Source organism: Dasypus novemcinctus, chromosome X, assembly GCF_030445035.2.
Source record: "Dasypus novemcinctus isolate mDasNov1 chromosome X, mDasNov1.1.hap2, whole genome shotgun sequence".
In the NCBI taxonomy this organism is placed as follows: domain Eukaryota; kingdom Metazoa; phylum Chordata; class Mammalia; order Cingulata; family Dasypodidae; genus Dasypus; species Dasypus novemcinctus.
Window position 1 is genome coordinate 8,174,105 of NC_080704.1, and position 14,064 is coordinate 8,188,168.

General features: G+C 41.6%; 1 long non-coding RNA gene across 1 annotated transcript in view; it reads left to right on the top strand.

Annotated features, from left to right (window-relative positions):
* Positions 1 to 13,738, top strand: part of LOC139437980 (uncharacterized) — a 137,644-nt gene extending 123,906 nt beyond the window's left edge. Inside the window, exons 2-4 of the long non-coding RNA XR_011647879.1 lie at positions 5,377 to 5,461; positions 10,454 to 10,549; positions 13,609 to 13,738. This is a non-coding gene — a long non-coding RNA (uncharacterized lncRNA). The remainder of the gene's footprint in view (positions 1 to 5,376; positions 5,462 to 10,453; positions 10,550 to 13,608) is intronic.
* The last annotated feature ends 326 nt before the right edge of the window (positions 13,739 to 14,064 follow it).

A 14,064-nucleotide genomic window follows, 5' to 3' on the forward strand; every position in this document is an offset into this window, starting at 1 on the left:
GGGGCAGGCTGCAGACGGGCGTTCGGGGATGGAAAGGAGGAGGAAAGGAAAATGGGAGAACCTCAAGACAGGGAAGTTTGAAGAGAAGGGATCAAAGACAGCCAGGTAGCTTGAGCAGAAAACTGAGAAGCAAATAAAGGATCCGGTGAGGAATAGAAGAGCAAAAGAATAGAAAAGCAAGAGAAAAAGAGAGTGAGAGAAAGAGCGAAAGAGGGTGAATCACGCAGCCAGAGGTACACGGCTGGAGCTGCACTCACACACACACAGGAAAATATGAACATGTACCATCCTTCTTCTTCTATGGTTCTGTCCCTATAGAAATAGAAAGAGCTTCATACAGTAACATTTTCAACAGTAAAATATAGCACTCATTTTATAATACTCAAGCTGATTCTAGGGAGACCAAAATGAGTTTTCAAGAGCCATTGTGGTGTTCAGGTTAAATTTCAGTCCAGAGGCACTGACCGGATGCCGCGTGTGTGTCAGGCCTGGAGAGAGTGGCCAAGACACAGTGGTATCGGGCTGGTCCTTTCAGGCATGCCTACCAATCACTAAATGCAAGAGAACAGTCCATGTGCTCTGAAACAAAAGCCTTCAAGAACTCAGGGATTCCAACTAGCCGAGAAGTACACCTGAATCGAGAGAAGCGTGTAAATGCTCTGTCCGGAGGAGAAAGCCGAGATAAAGAGGAAAGGAAGCACAGTTTCTATAGTAGCTGAGCGGGAGCAAGGACTCCAAATCAGGAGAACCCCATCACCGTGGCTGGAAGAGTGTCCTATTTGGCTAGGACACTGGGTGTGTGTACGATGAGGGGCCAAAGTTAATGTGTGAGGTGGGGCTCGGAAACTTCCAGAGATGGCTTGAAATGCTATCTGAGGAGTGCAGCTCTTGAGTGGGTGATGGGAAACACTGGATGGTTTAAAATGAAAGTAGTCAAGATTGCAGTATTCATGATGGTGAGTAACTACATAACAGACACAAAGGCTCCTCCCGCAGAGCAGAGCCACAGGTGCTGAGAACTGTTCTCCGGTAGCAGTATACCCTCTGCGAGCGAGCTGCCGGATAAGACTTTCTGTGATGGTTTGGGGGCCCATATCTGCACTGCCCAATATGGAAGCCACTGGCTGCATGTGGCTACTGGTCACTCGACATGTGGCCAGTGCAACCGAGAGACTTCACTTTTAATTTTACTTAATATTAATTAATTTAAATAGTCACCAGCGGCCAGTGACTACCTATTTGGCCAACAGAGCTATACAGGTAGAGTGGGGAAAAAACTCAACTTAGAAAAGATGTTAAGTGTTAACTTAAGAGAGATTTTAGCCCTTTGAGGTCAGTAAGTTTCTTTCATTTCCAGTTCCAACTCCCCATCGGGTTCATTGTCAGAAACTTCTGCCTGATGGTGAAACTGGATGTTTAGAATATTGTCAAGGGCATCCCTGACCGTGGAATGGACTAAGAGTCTCAGACCCCATCTAATTGGGCAAATCTGCAGTTTCTATTTTTCTGTCTGTTACGGTTACTTGACCAATTTTAATTGAACGCTTTCGTGTAGTGTTTATCAAATGCCCTCAACCTTTTAAAATGCTTTGCTTGGTAGCAGGCTCCTTTCTGCAAGTAGGTTTCTTCTGGTGGCCTAGAGAAGTGCAGCTCTGAAAAGTCATTTCATGCTTGGGGATTCATGCTGCTGTAATTGATTTCAGTGTCTGGCAATATAAGGTGAGAAAACATAGACACAGAGAAAGGTCATCACTGCAAATGAGAGGAAAATGTTTATTGTTATATGGAAGGCAAGAACAGAAATGACAGGGAGGGACTTTTTAAAGGAAAGCCTAGCGAAACCAAGGGATTCCAAACAACAAACAGAAGACTTTCAAAATCATGTCCATACTAACGGAAAAAAATAGTACTGATAATATCTAATATCTAGTTTCCACATTTTTGGGGGTGATAAGTAATGGCCCAGAGACACACATTTGACTCTCTGAGTTCCCAAATCCCACCTGGCAGGGGCCCTGACAGACTGTCATGAACCCCAATGTCTAAAGGGAACAGAGTTCTAAAAAATAATTGCTTAAATCAGATGAAATGACCTCAATACTATGTTGGAGGAAAAAAGCAATCCTTATTCTCACATAGGTTGTCCAGAATAGAGAAGGAACTAACAAGGTGTGGTGGTTTGAAATTATTTTACGAATCCCCAAAAGAGAAAGATTATGTTTTTGAACTAACCCATTCCTGTGGGTGTGAGACTGTTTCAATTGGACTACGTCACTGAGACGTGACTCGGGCTGAGTCTCCGCTCTCTTGCTGAGACACACGGAGAGAGACGCAGAGGAAAAGGGAGCCACCATACTGATCCTGCCACGTGAGAGGGAGGACTCCAGTTCTGTTCATAGCTGAGCCCAAGGCGAGAAGCCCCCGAGAGGCTCCCAGAGGTGAGGCCAGGGTGAGATGAGCCCTACGCCTGACAGCTTGCAGCTGAACTTGGGAAGAAAGTGGGACAGCCAACACTGACAGAGGAGGCCCAGAGGAGACAAGCCCTGAGACTGGTTGCTCACAGCTGAGCTCCACGAGGAGACCAGAGGGGAAGGCTGAGACCTCAGCAGAGATGGGCAGCCACCTTGCTCCACCACGTGGCAGCTGACTTTGGGGAGAAGGCATCTCTGCTGATGCCTTAATTTGGACATTTCACAGCCTTGGGACCGTAGGCTTTTACCCCAACTAACTCCCCCTCATAAAAGCCAACCCATTTCTGGTACTTTGTATCAGCAGTCCCTTGGCAAACTAAAGCACAAGGACAATCTTAAAATGGTGTGACAACAAAAATCTCAATTTGTGGATGAAATTCCAATGTGTCCATTCACAATTTGAGCTGCTTATGTTTTAGGCTGATATTTGATAGGAAAGCAGTTGGTTATTTACATGTACTTCATTTCCAAGTGAAAAGAAATGAAATTAAGCTCTTCTGGATTAAAGGAAAATGAGAATTTTTATTAACATCATCTTAATATATCATTGTAAATTTAAATATCTCAAGAAAAGAGAGTGAAGCAAAGAGCAAGCCATCCCAATCTGAATTCTAATTTAACCCTCTTAGCATAACCGATTAGATCTGGAACTCAGGTCGGTGGGGTTTATATTGGGTAAATGTGTCAAAACTAATGTAAGGCCCTTGGAGGGAGAAAATTATGGACTGAGTTTTATATTAACTTCAGGGATTCAGTTGGTTATGAAGCAGCTCCTTCTTCCAACAATGTATAAGAAAGAAAATTTTCATTGCGATATTAAGACTATACTCTAAACGAAAACCTAATTTTGTAATTTCCATTCATTAAGTCTTGATGTATTATGTTACTTAGAAAAAGATAATTTTTCTTTGAAAAATGTTTTATAAGGTTGGCTTTTGTAGATGAAATCCTAAGAACACTGTCATCCTTTGAACTCTTGGTACAGCGATAGTAAGCAGAGTATTTCAGGATGTAATCTACACCCAGTCAAAAAGGAGAAAGGCCCTCTCATCCTTGGATTCTCTTCTCAGAGTGAAGAGACTTTGCTCATGAAATCTCCTCTTTTACCTCAGCCCTTCATCAGGAAATCCCCTCTTTCATCTCACTGGCCTGAATGGATCACACGGCATTGCTGAACCAATCGCTTTCAAAGGCGAAGCAACCAACCCTTTTCTCTTGCTTCTCAGACTTTCTACCTTCACAGAAAGTGAAATTCTGTAGCGCACTCTTTTCAGCCTGGAGCGTCTGGGCACCCACTGCCCTTCCCAGTTACACCCTCTGTGAGGCACACGCCTGAGCGGCCTCACATCAGGCCCCCTCAGCCCGGGGCTGGGTGTGAGTTCACCTTCCCTGGGGTGGGAGCAGAGCAAAGCAAGGGTGGACAGAGGTGAGCGTGGGAGAAGGACTGGGGAGGGGAGACGGCAGGGAAGGATGGGTAGGCGGAGAGAACCCACTGTACTGTGCTCCTCAGGGATGCAGGCAGCACCCTTAGATGGCAGTGCGAGAGGAAAAGGAGGATGAGGGCGCACAGGGAAAACGCTGCTACCGCTGGAATTTAGTTGATGAGCTTTCAACAGCACTGTACTTAAAGCATGAAATATTTATTTAAGGACATTCTTGGGGTGAGTAGGGTGGTGGGGTGTGGGGTATATGGGAACCTCTTATATTTTTTAATGTAACATTTTTTGTGATCTATGTTCTTTTAAAAAAAGGCAAAAATTTAAAAAAAAAGCGAAATGTTTAATGTGCACAAGTTGCCATCACATAGGAATTTTTAAAGAATTTGGAACATTTATTACTGGAAAACGTTTGAGGATTTCTACTCCATAAATGCATTGTCATATAATGAAAGTGCTCGGTGACCACAGTATCTTGGAATTAAGATGTTTTACTTCTTCGGAGAGCCTGATACCTATCTTCACATTAAATCTTAGAGAATTCTTTTTAGTTCTTAAAGAAATATAATACCGCCGCCATTCTTAAGTCAGATAGCTATTAAGATGTGTATTAAAACATCCTAAATGTTTTCTTAAGCGATGTTAGATAACAACGTAATTGTATTACCTGGATACAGGATTATATCAGCACATGTTGTAAACAGATCATTTTCTAGAAACACAAAAAGGGCAGGGATGAACTTCATTGCCCTTACCCTAATAACCTGATACCAAAATTGCTTTACTTCAAACCCTTTAAATCAAGTAAAACTGTCTACTCATGTGCTTAGAGAGTTGTTTGCTCTAGATTTAATCTTATAGCTTCTTAGACAATTTTCTAAAAGTTTGAACTTAAAGGTAAGATGTCATTTGATGCATTTGCTAATCATTCTCAACACATGACTACTCTGTTTAAATTTAGTTCTCTCAAAAGAAAGTTTTAATGCTAACCTCATGTTCTTTGAAAATTCCTTGTACAGTTTTTCTGGGATTAACCTCCTGAGAGGAAATGGACTTCCCTGGTCTGCAGCGAGAAAGGCAGGAATAGGTAGAGAGATAGCTAGAGTTGGGGTGGCCACTTCTACCGTCTACCTTCTGATGTTTTATACATCATGGGATATTAAGGTTCAGCCAAGCAGGTGTCTGTACTATAATATATATTGCAGGCATGGCGAAGAAGAGACATAGAGGTGACAGATGGGGGCATGTATTAGAAAACAGAAGAAGTGTAATGCATCACTTTAAACCCCAAATGCAGCTCCAATAAGGATTTACACAATCCTGGGAGGTCCCAGGAGTCAGCTGTCTTGAAACCTTCTCAAGGTTATTTATTATTAAATAAGTAAATAAATAAATAGCCTTGATTAATTTTGTTTTTAAAGATTTATTTACCTCATTTACTTTTATAATTTTTTTTAACCATCCCCCAGGTGATTTTCTCATCTGTCTGCTCATTGTTTGCTCACCTTCTCCAGAAGGCACCAGAAAACAAGCCCAGGACCTCCTACATGGGAGGTGAGTGCCCAACAGCATGAGCCACATCTGCTCCCCTCAACAACCTTTAAAAATGCATTCTGTCACAGATGCAATGTGATATTTTTCCTCTTGGGTTGAACTGGACAAATTCATGGGCAGGGACCAGGCTGGGCTGATGAATACCTCAAGAACACATTTTCTGCTCTTAAGGAACAGGCAAGTGGGAAAAGAGATAGGATGTTCATACTGAACGTAGACCCAGTTTACGTGTGATACTTGCCAAATGGGTGGTACCACCAAGGCCATGGGATTCAGAATGAGGTGGCTCAGGAATGGCATCCCCAGGGTTTCGTGGGATCTGAAAAAGAAGAGTTGGTCCATAAAGGGGAGGTGAGGACTGAAGGGGCCAAGGCAGGCAGAAAGAATTTCATGATGGCAATTGGGGGTAGAAACTGGAGGAGAGGAAATGGATGCCATGTCTTCCTATGAATGGCTCCACAATTAAACTAGGATTTTACCAAATGAGGTTTTATATCCTGATTCTTCTCTAAGAGAGGACTGCTTAAAAAACAGAGACAAAAAACAAGGGTTTGAATGTTTGTTTTCTCACTCTTTTTGTCCTGAGAATAGTGGAATGTTCTGTAGCCTTCTGCATATTGGTTCACTTTCCATGTCAGAATAGCCTTTTCTTGAGGAGATGATCTCTTTCTGGAGTCTCTAAACAACTCAAGGGCCATGAGGGGAATAATTTGCTGGGAGATTTTTGATGATGGATTCAATCTCTTTAAATGTGATTGGTTTGTTAAGTTCTTGTACTTCTTATAGCGTCAGTGTAGTTGGTTGTGCATTTCTAGGAATCTGTCCATTTCATCTAGGTTGTCTAGTTTATTGGCATACAGTTTCTCATAATATTATCTTATGATTCTTTTTATTTCTACGGGGTCAGTCATAACTTTTCATTTCTGATGGTATTTACTTACAGCTTCTCTCTTTTTTTCTTTGTTAGTCTAGCTAGGGGGTTGTCAGTTTTATTTATCTTCTGAAAACACCAGCTTTTGATTGTGTTGATTTTCTCTATTTTTTGTTCTCAATTTCATTTACTTCTGCTCTAATCTTTATTATTTCTTTCCTTCTGCTTTGGGATTGGTTTGTTGTTCTTTTTCTAGTTTCTCCAGTTACTCGACTAAATCTTTGAGTTTAGCTCATTCATCTTTTTTAATATAAGCATTTAGGGCTAGAAATTTCCTTCTCAAGACTGCCTTTGCTGTATCCCATAAGTTTTGATAAGTTGTGTTCCTGTTTTTATTTGTCTCAGTATATTTATTGATTTTACTTGCAATTTCTTCTTTGACCCACTGATTATTTATTTAGGAGTATGTTGTTTAGCCTCTACACATTTGCAGATTTCCTTTCATCCTGTCTATTTTTGATTTCCAGTTTCATTTCATTATGATCTGAGAAGGTGCTTTGTATAATTTCAATCTGCTCATATTTATTGAGAACTGCATTGTACACTAACATGTGGTTTATTCTGGAGAAAGATCCATGGGCACTTGAGAAGAACATATAACCTGCGGAGTATGCATGCAGAGTTCTGTATATGTCTGTTAGGTCTAACTCGTTTATCATATTGTTAAAGTTCTCTGTTTCCTTGTTGATCTTCTGTCTGGTTGTTCTATCTAACAATGGGAGCGTGGTGTTGAAATCTCCAACGATTATTGTAGAGAGGTCTACTTGCCCTTCAATTTTCCCAGAGTTTGTCTCATGTATTTTGGGGCATCCTGGTTAGGTGCCTAGATATTTATGACTGTTATATCTTCCTGGTGGATTGTTTCTTTTATTAATATATAATGGTCTTATGTATCTCTTATAACTTTTTTGCATTTAAAGGCTGTTTTGTCTGATAATACAGCTATGCCTGCTCTTTTTTGGTTATAATTTGCATGGAGTACTTTTTCCAACCTTTCACTTTCAGCCATTTTGTATCCCTGGGTCTAAGGTGAGTTTCTTGTAAGCAGCACATGGATGGCTCATGGTTTTTTTCCACCCATTCTGTCAGCCTGTATCTTTTCATTGGGGAGTTGAATTCATTCACATTTAATGATATTATTGGAAGTACACCATTTATTTCCACCATTTTATTCTTTGGTTTTCCTATGTTATATCGTATTTTTGTCTGTCTGTTTACTCTTTCAGTTAGCCTTTATGCTATTTTTTCTTCTATACTCTCCTCTAAGCTTCTCTTTCCTGTCTTTTTCTTTCAGATTCTAAGGCTTCATTTAATATTTCCTGCAAAGGTGGATTTTTTTTTTTTTTGCAAACTCTCTTAACTTCTGTTTATTAATATTTTATATTCATCTTCATATTTGAAGGACAATTTTGCTGGATAAAGAATTCTCAGCTGGCAGCTTTTTCTCTTTCAGTTCCCTAATTGTATCATACCACTGTCTTCTTGCCTTCATGGTTTCTAAAGAGAAATCTGTGCTAAGCTTACTGGATGTCCCTTGTACATGATGGTTTGCTTTTCCCTTGCTGCTCTGAGAATTTTCTCTTTATCTTTGGCATTTGACATTCTGAGTAGTATGTGTCTTGGAGTAGATCTATTTCGATTTATTCTGATTGGGGTACAGTGCGCTTCTTGGACATATAAGTTCATTTCTTTCATAAGAGTTAGGGAATTTTCACCTATTATTTTCTCAAATACTCTTTCTGCCCCCTTTCCCCCTTCTCTTCTCTTTCTTGAACTCCTATGGCAAGTATGTTGTGTTTTGTGTTGTCATTCAACTCTCTGAGCCCCTAATACTTTTTTTCCATTCTTTTCTCTCTCAATTTTAATTTTTCTGTCTTTGATATCACTTATTTTTTCTTCTATTCTTTTGAATCTGCTGCTGTAGGCCTCTAATGTGTTTTTTTTTATCTCACTTCTTGTGTCTTTCATTCTATGAACTCTGTTACTTTTCTGTTCAGGATTTCAAATTCTTCTTTGTGCTCACTCAATGTCTTCTTGATTTCATTTATCTGTTTAACCATATTGTCTTTCAACACATTAATTTGATTTTGGAAATTTGTGCACATCTCACTAATTAGTTCTCCCAAATTCTGCATCTCTTCTGGGGCTTTGATATATTACTTTTCTTGGACAATATCTTCTGTTTTCTTAGTATGGCTCTTAATTTTTTGCTGATGTCTAGGCATCCGATAGGATGTAGTTTACTCAGATGCTCAATTTCTATCTCTTTTATAGGGATTTAGTGGTAGGAGGCCGTGTGTTACCAGTGCTTTCTGATTCTTGGCTCAACCTGGATTGTTAGGATTGCACCTGCTGGTTGCTTAAAACTGGGCACTGCACCCATTAATTGGTTGTAGATACACTTCCTAGGGCCTTGGGAGGAAGGCTATAGAAGCTGGAAAATGCCTCTCATTTTTTATTTTTTTTGCATGCACTTCCTTAGTCTGCCAGCAGATGACGCTCCTTGGCAGGACTCAATTCAATGCTCGGTAGAGTGTATTTCTTGCTACACAGACCAGATTAATGTGATACAGCTTCCTGTCTGGAGCCTAGAAGCCTTGTAATTTAAACTTTCACAGACTGTTCTCCAGCTTTCTCTGGCAGCCCCCTCCCTTTTTCTGACTAGGAAATAGTTCCACTTCCCTCTTAGTCCTCAACAATCAGTCCCAGTTAGTAGGGAAGGAGATTGCGAGGGTCGTATATATTTAGCCCTTTGCTGGCTCCCAAGGCAAAAATGGCCCAGCCCCACCTGGCCTGGAAGGGCTGGTGGGACACAGCAGACCAAATTTGTGGGTCACAAGCTGAGTCAGCCTTAGGCTGTGTCCCTCTCGCTCTCCTTTCCTGGGGTGGTGGATCCCTGGAGCCCCTTTGCCTGTAGTCGCAGGTCCAGAGGCCTGAGAATTCTGAAGGGACTTTGGTATGAGGGACGGCGCTGGCAGCAGCAGCCGCTGGTTTCAGTTCACAGTTCTGTGGCTGCCATTTCCCTCCTTTGACCCTCTCTCCTCTGGGCAGTGCCCAGCCTTCGCCTGGTGTCTCAAACCCTAGAAGATCTTTTTCTGGGATGTTTCAGCCTGTCCTCTAGTTATTTTTCTGGAGGAGAAGAGAGTTCCTTGTCTTTTTAGTCCACCATCTTCCCAGAAGTTCCCAAGGGGAATAATTAAGACACAAAATTTAATTCCCCTTACACATATTTGAAATAGATTTTCCGATGACTGTGTTGTTTAATTAAATGAATAAAAAAGGGTGTTGTGATTTCAGAAATGCGGGGTCTCCCCATGGTTGACCATTTGACCCACTAAGTAATGATGTGGCCTTGCTCTATGAAGCTGCTCTCTGGAACAGGGAGTACATTAGAGCAACATCTAAATGGACAAGAATTAAATATATGATCAGTGCCCTTTTGTCTAGAGAATATTGTAATAAGATATCTGTACCACAATCAGCGTTAGGTTTATTGTGTTGCAAATTCTTTGGTGTCTTTAAAATAATCTTTGAAGCCATCTTTTAACAGGTGTTCATCTCTCTTAGCAATTACAGTGCTCAGACAGAGCTTGAGGGCAGTCAACTGGAGCTCATGCTCTAGTTCATTTGATAAAATGGCGCAGTAAGACCATGAAACAGCCCCTAGCTACGGGAAATTCCCATCCTTCCCTCAAAGAAAAAGGGTTATTTTATAGCACTTATTTGTACAGGTATTTCCAAGAGATGAACTCAGGGTGACCTTGGCACCTCCCAGATAATTGGAGCTGTTATATAAGTGAGAACATGTTGTAAAAACATATAGAAGACAGTCACGTTGTAACTTCTGCAATGGACAGCCGCTACATCATAGCAACATTTTCCTCATTATTTGCTGCAGTAAATACAAACTGGAGCCAGGAATGACTACCTTTAACATAAATAACATGGCCAGCGGCTCCTACTAAGAAAGCCAAAGTGCACACCATTTTCTAATATGTCTCAGGCTTGACACAGCTCTGCCTTCTTTCAGGTGAGAACCCTGTGTTTGCTTCCTCTTTCAGTCTCTCAGGACTTCTGAGTTCAAAGGTCCTAAAGCAGGAGAAGCTGCAGACTTCCAGGGTCAGGGGCCCCGATGCAAGCAGGCCATGCGTCTGAAGGTAAGGCTGAAGGGGCAGTAGGAGCATGTGTCACCTGCACAACTTTGTGTACAGGAATATGGAGGGTTTGAGACACTGCCCCGAAATTCCGTAGACTTCTCCCAGGGCTGGACCTTCAGCCCACGGGGGCTCTCTGTGCCTCGGGCCCAGGTGGGGTTTTGAGGGATGTCTTCAGGGGTACCTTGGGTTTTGGGTGATTGCTGAAGGAAGTCCATAGTCTGCAAGGCAGACTGATGCTCATTACAAGATGGAGACCAGGCAGGGGTTTGGGGCAGAACACACAGTTATTTTTACAGCAAGGTGTAAAGATGGACACTCAGAGTAAAACTGAAGTTAAAACAATGCTTTACTCACCATCTTTTTTTTTTTTTTTTAAAGGGGGGGTGGGTGGGCAGTAGTCTTACTTGGTTTATTACATTGACCTGCAGCTACTAGAATCCTTACACTATTATGTAAAGTTTACTTGAATCACCCTAACATTTATATAGGAATCTCTTATATTATACTTGAAGGTTTTCTATAAATCTGGAAACAAGACTTTCGAACATTTTCTGTGGTTCTTCTAAATCATCTTTGTCTAACGGAAATACAATACAAGTCAACATTTGAGGCACTGATGAAATTTTTAAAGTTCTAGGCACCACGTTAAAAAAGTAAGAAACCAATGAAATTCATTTAATATTATATTTTATTTAACCCAATATATACAAAATATTATTTCAACAGGTAATCAACATAAAACTGATAGGGATCATTTACGTTCCTTTTATTCATAGTAAGTCCCTGAGACACGGGGTGCATTTTACACTTGGGGCACCAGGCTTTAAGTGCTGAACATTCACATGTGGCAGGTGGCCCCGCATTTGACAGCACTGGTCCAGAACACAGTGGGTGTGGGTGGAAATACTGAGAAACTGCTTCCTGCCCCAGCCTCAGCCTCCTCCCAATACAACCATTCACAGAAGGGATTCAGGGTAGAAAGGGCCTGCTTAGGATTTTATACTACTGATTTAATGCAGGCACTTACTAAAGTTAATCTCTACTTCTAATCACAAGATCTTCACCCCAAATTCCCTTTGTCACATTAGGCATTTCTTGGAACTATTTAGGGAGTGAAATTTTCGAGAGATAAATGTGCACACTGAATGAATTTGACCTCAGGGACAGATCCTCTTGTTTAGGATGAGCCAATTTGAATCAATCTTCAGGGTCCTGTGCTTAACTTGGAAAAGGTCAGATCATCTAAGGGGAAACCAGCATGGAACTTTTCATCTGAAGGTGTGTGCCGACTCCCATGGAAACAGAGCTGGCAGGTACCTAATATGTCACCTAGGGAAACGGACTTTGGCCCAGTGGTTAGGGCGTCCGTCTACCATATGGGAGGTCCGCGGTTCAAACCCCGGGCCTCCTTGACCCGTGTGGAGCTGGCCATGCGCAGTGCTGATGCGTGCAAGGAGTGCCGTGCCACACAGCGGTGTCCCCCGCGTGGGGGAGCCCCACGCGCAAGGAGTGCACCCATAAGGAGAGCCGCCCAGCGTGAAAAGAAAGAGCAGCCTGCCCAGGAATGGCGCCGCCCACACTTCCCGTGCCGCTGACGACAACAGAAGTGGACAAAGAAACAAGACACAGCAAATAGACACCAAGAACAGACAACCAGGGGAGGGGGGGGGGGGGGATTAAATAAATAAATAAATCTTTAAAAAAAAAAAAAATGTCACCTAACACATTCTCCTCTTTTCCTAGACAAAAAAAGAAAGCAACTGGGTCTCAGGGAATATGATCAAATCACCCAGAACTCTGAAAATTATTTTAAAATTAAACAAGCTCTACCCATCATTTTAGATATTTGTTGTGCTAAAATGTAGTAAAAATACATAATTATGTAAGTAAAGCAAGGGCTTCCAAAATTTACTCTAACATGCTTTTCCCATAACCTTTTTTTCTTTTCTTTTTTAAAAATTTATTTCTTTTTTCTTTTTTTTCCCCTTAACTTTTTCTTTTAAAGATTTATTTATTTATTTCTCTCCCCTTCCCAACCCCACTCCCCCCGTTTGTCTGTTCTGTGTCTATTTGCTGCGTCTTCTTTGTCTGCTTCTGTTGTTGTCAACGGCACGAGAATCTGTCTCTTTTTCTTGCATGACCTTGCTGTGTCACCTCTCCATGTGTGTGGGGCCATTCCTGGACAGGCTGCACTTTCTTTCGCGCTGGGCGTCTCTCCTTAAGGGGCACACTCCTTGCGCATGGGGCTCCCCTACGCGGGGGACACCCCTGCGTGGCAGGGCACTCCTTGCACGCATCAGCACTGTGCATGGGCCAGCTCCACACGGGTCAAGGAGGCCCGGGGTTTGAACCGCGGATCTCCCATGTGGTAGACGGACGCCCTAACCACTGGGCCAAGTCCGCTTCCCTTTTCCCTTAACTTTTAAAGTCTCCTTAGACTTGTATGTGACATTACAAAATTAATTCAATTTCCCCTTTCATGACAATAATAGCCGATCACATATATGGGTTAGGACCACACAAAATACATGCACTAAATAAGAAGTAAGCCATGACGCTGCAAGTGCAGGTCAGCACTCAGGCTCTTCTCTACAGTACGTGCTAAGACTTGTCAGCACCTAATAAAAGATGGAGTAGGGATGGGTGGGGATGTTATGCTGTTTGAAATTGCAAGGTTCATTTGTCAACTTAGCATTTTTCTTTTACCTAGTCAATAAAATAAATGGTTGTCTTTTTTGATACCCATTTTTTAAAAATTAAAAACTAACAAAGCATGCAAGACATATTACAGCTGATAATTTGTCAACACGAGGGACAGGAGACCTTGGCAGGTTGTGACTGTGATATTTCTATATGACTTGGATTACCATCCCACCATCTTACACTTTAGAAATGCATTAAGAGGATACAATTCTAAAAATATAGACATTAACAGCATTTGAATCCATATAAGCATTTGTCCAGGACTAGGTGAGAGTTAACATTTTTAATATTTTAATATTCACATATTTTAATTGGTAATTGGAAGTTGTCCCGTGTCTTTTAATTCACTGCTACAGACAAGCAGATACAATCCTGGGGAGATGACTGGACTTCCAACCCAGAAGAGAAAGCCCCACCCTGTGTCCTGCCGTGAAGTAACTCTTATTTTTGGCAAGACATTAAAATTACTCACCTATAAAGAAGAGTTTCTTTCCATCTCTACAACTTAAGGAAACCTCGAGTCTCATAGCATCTGACCCTAAATATCCTTGTTTTGCCATGTATGTCATCTAAGTAGTGTGTGGTTGGAGAATAAATCATGAGAGAATGGAAGAACTGTGGCTTTTGAACTGTTCTCTTTCACAGAAACTCCTTCCTCCTATTTAGCTGTTACTACCAGGTGCCTCTGAAGCTGAACAGAACTGCATGTTTTATAAGATGACATCTATGAAATCACCCTCAGGGCAAGGATTGTGCATGTTGCTAATTTCCCCTCCCTTCCTTAAAGGCTTTTTTGGTTCTTTGGCCTTCTT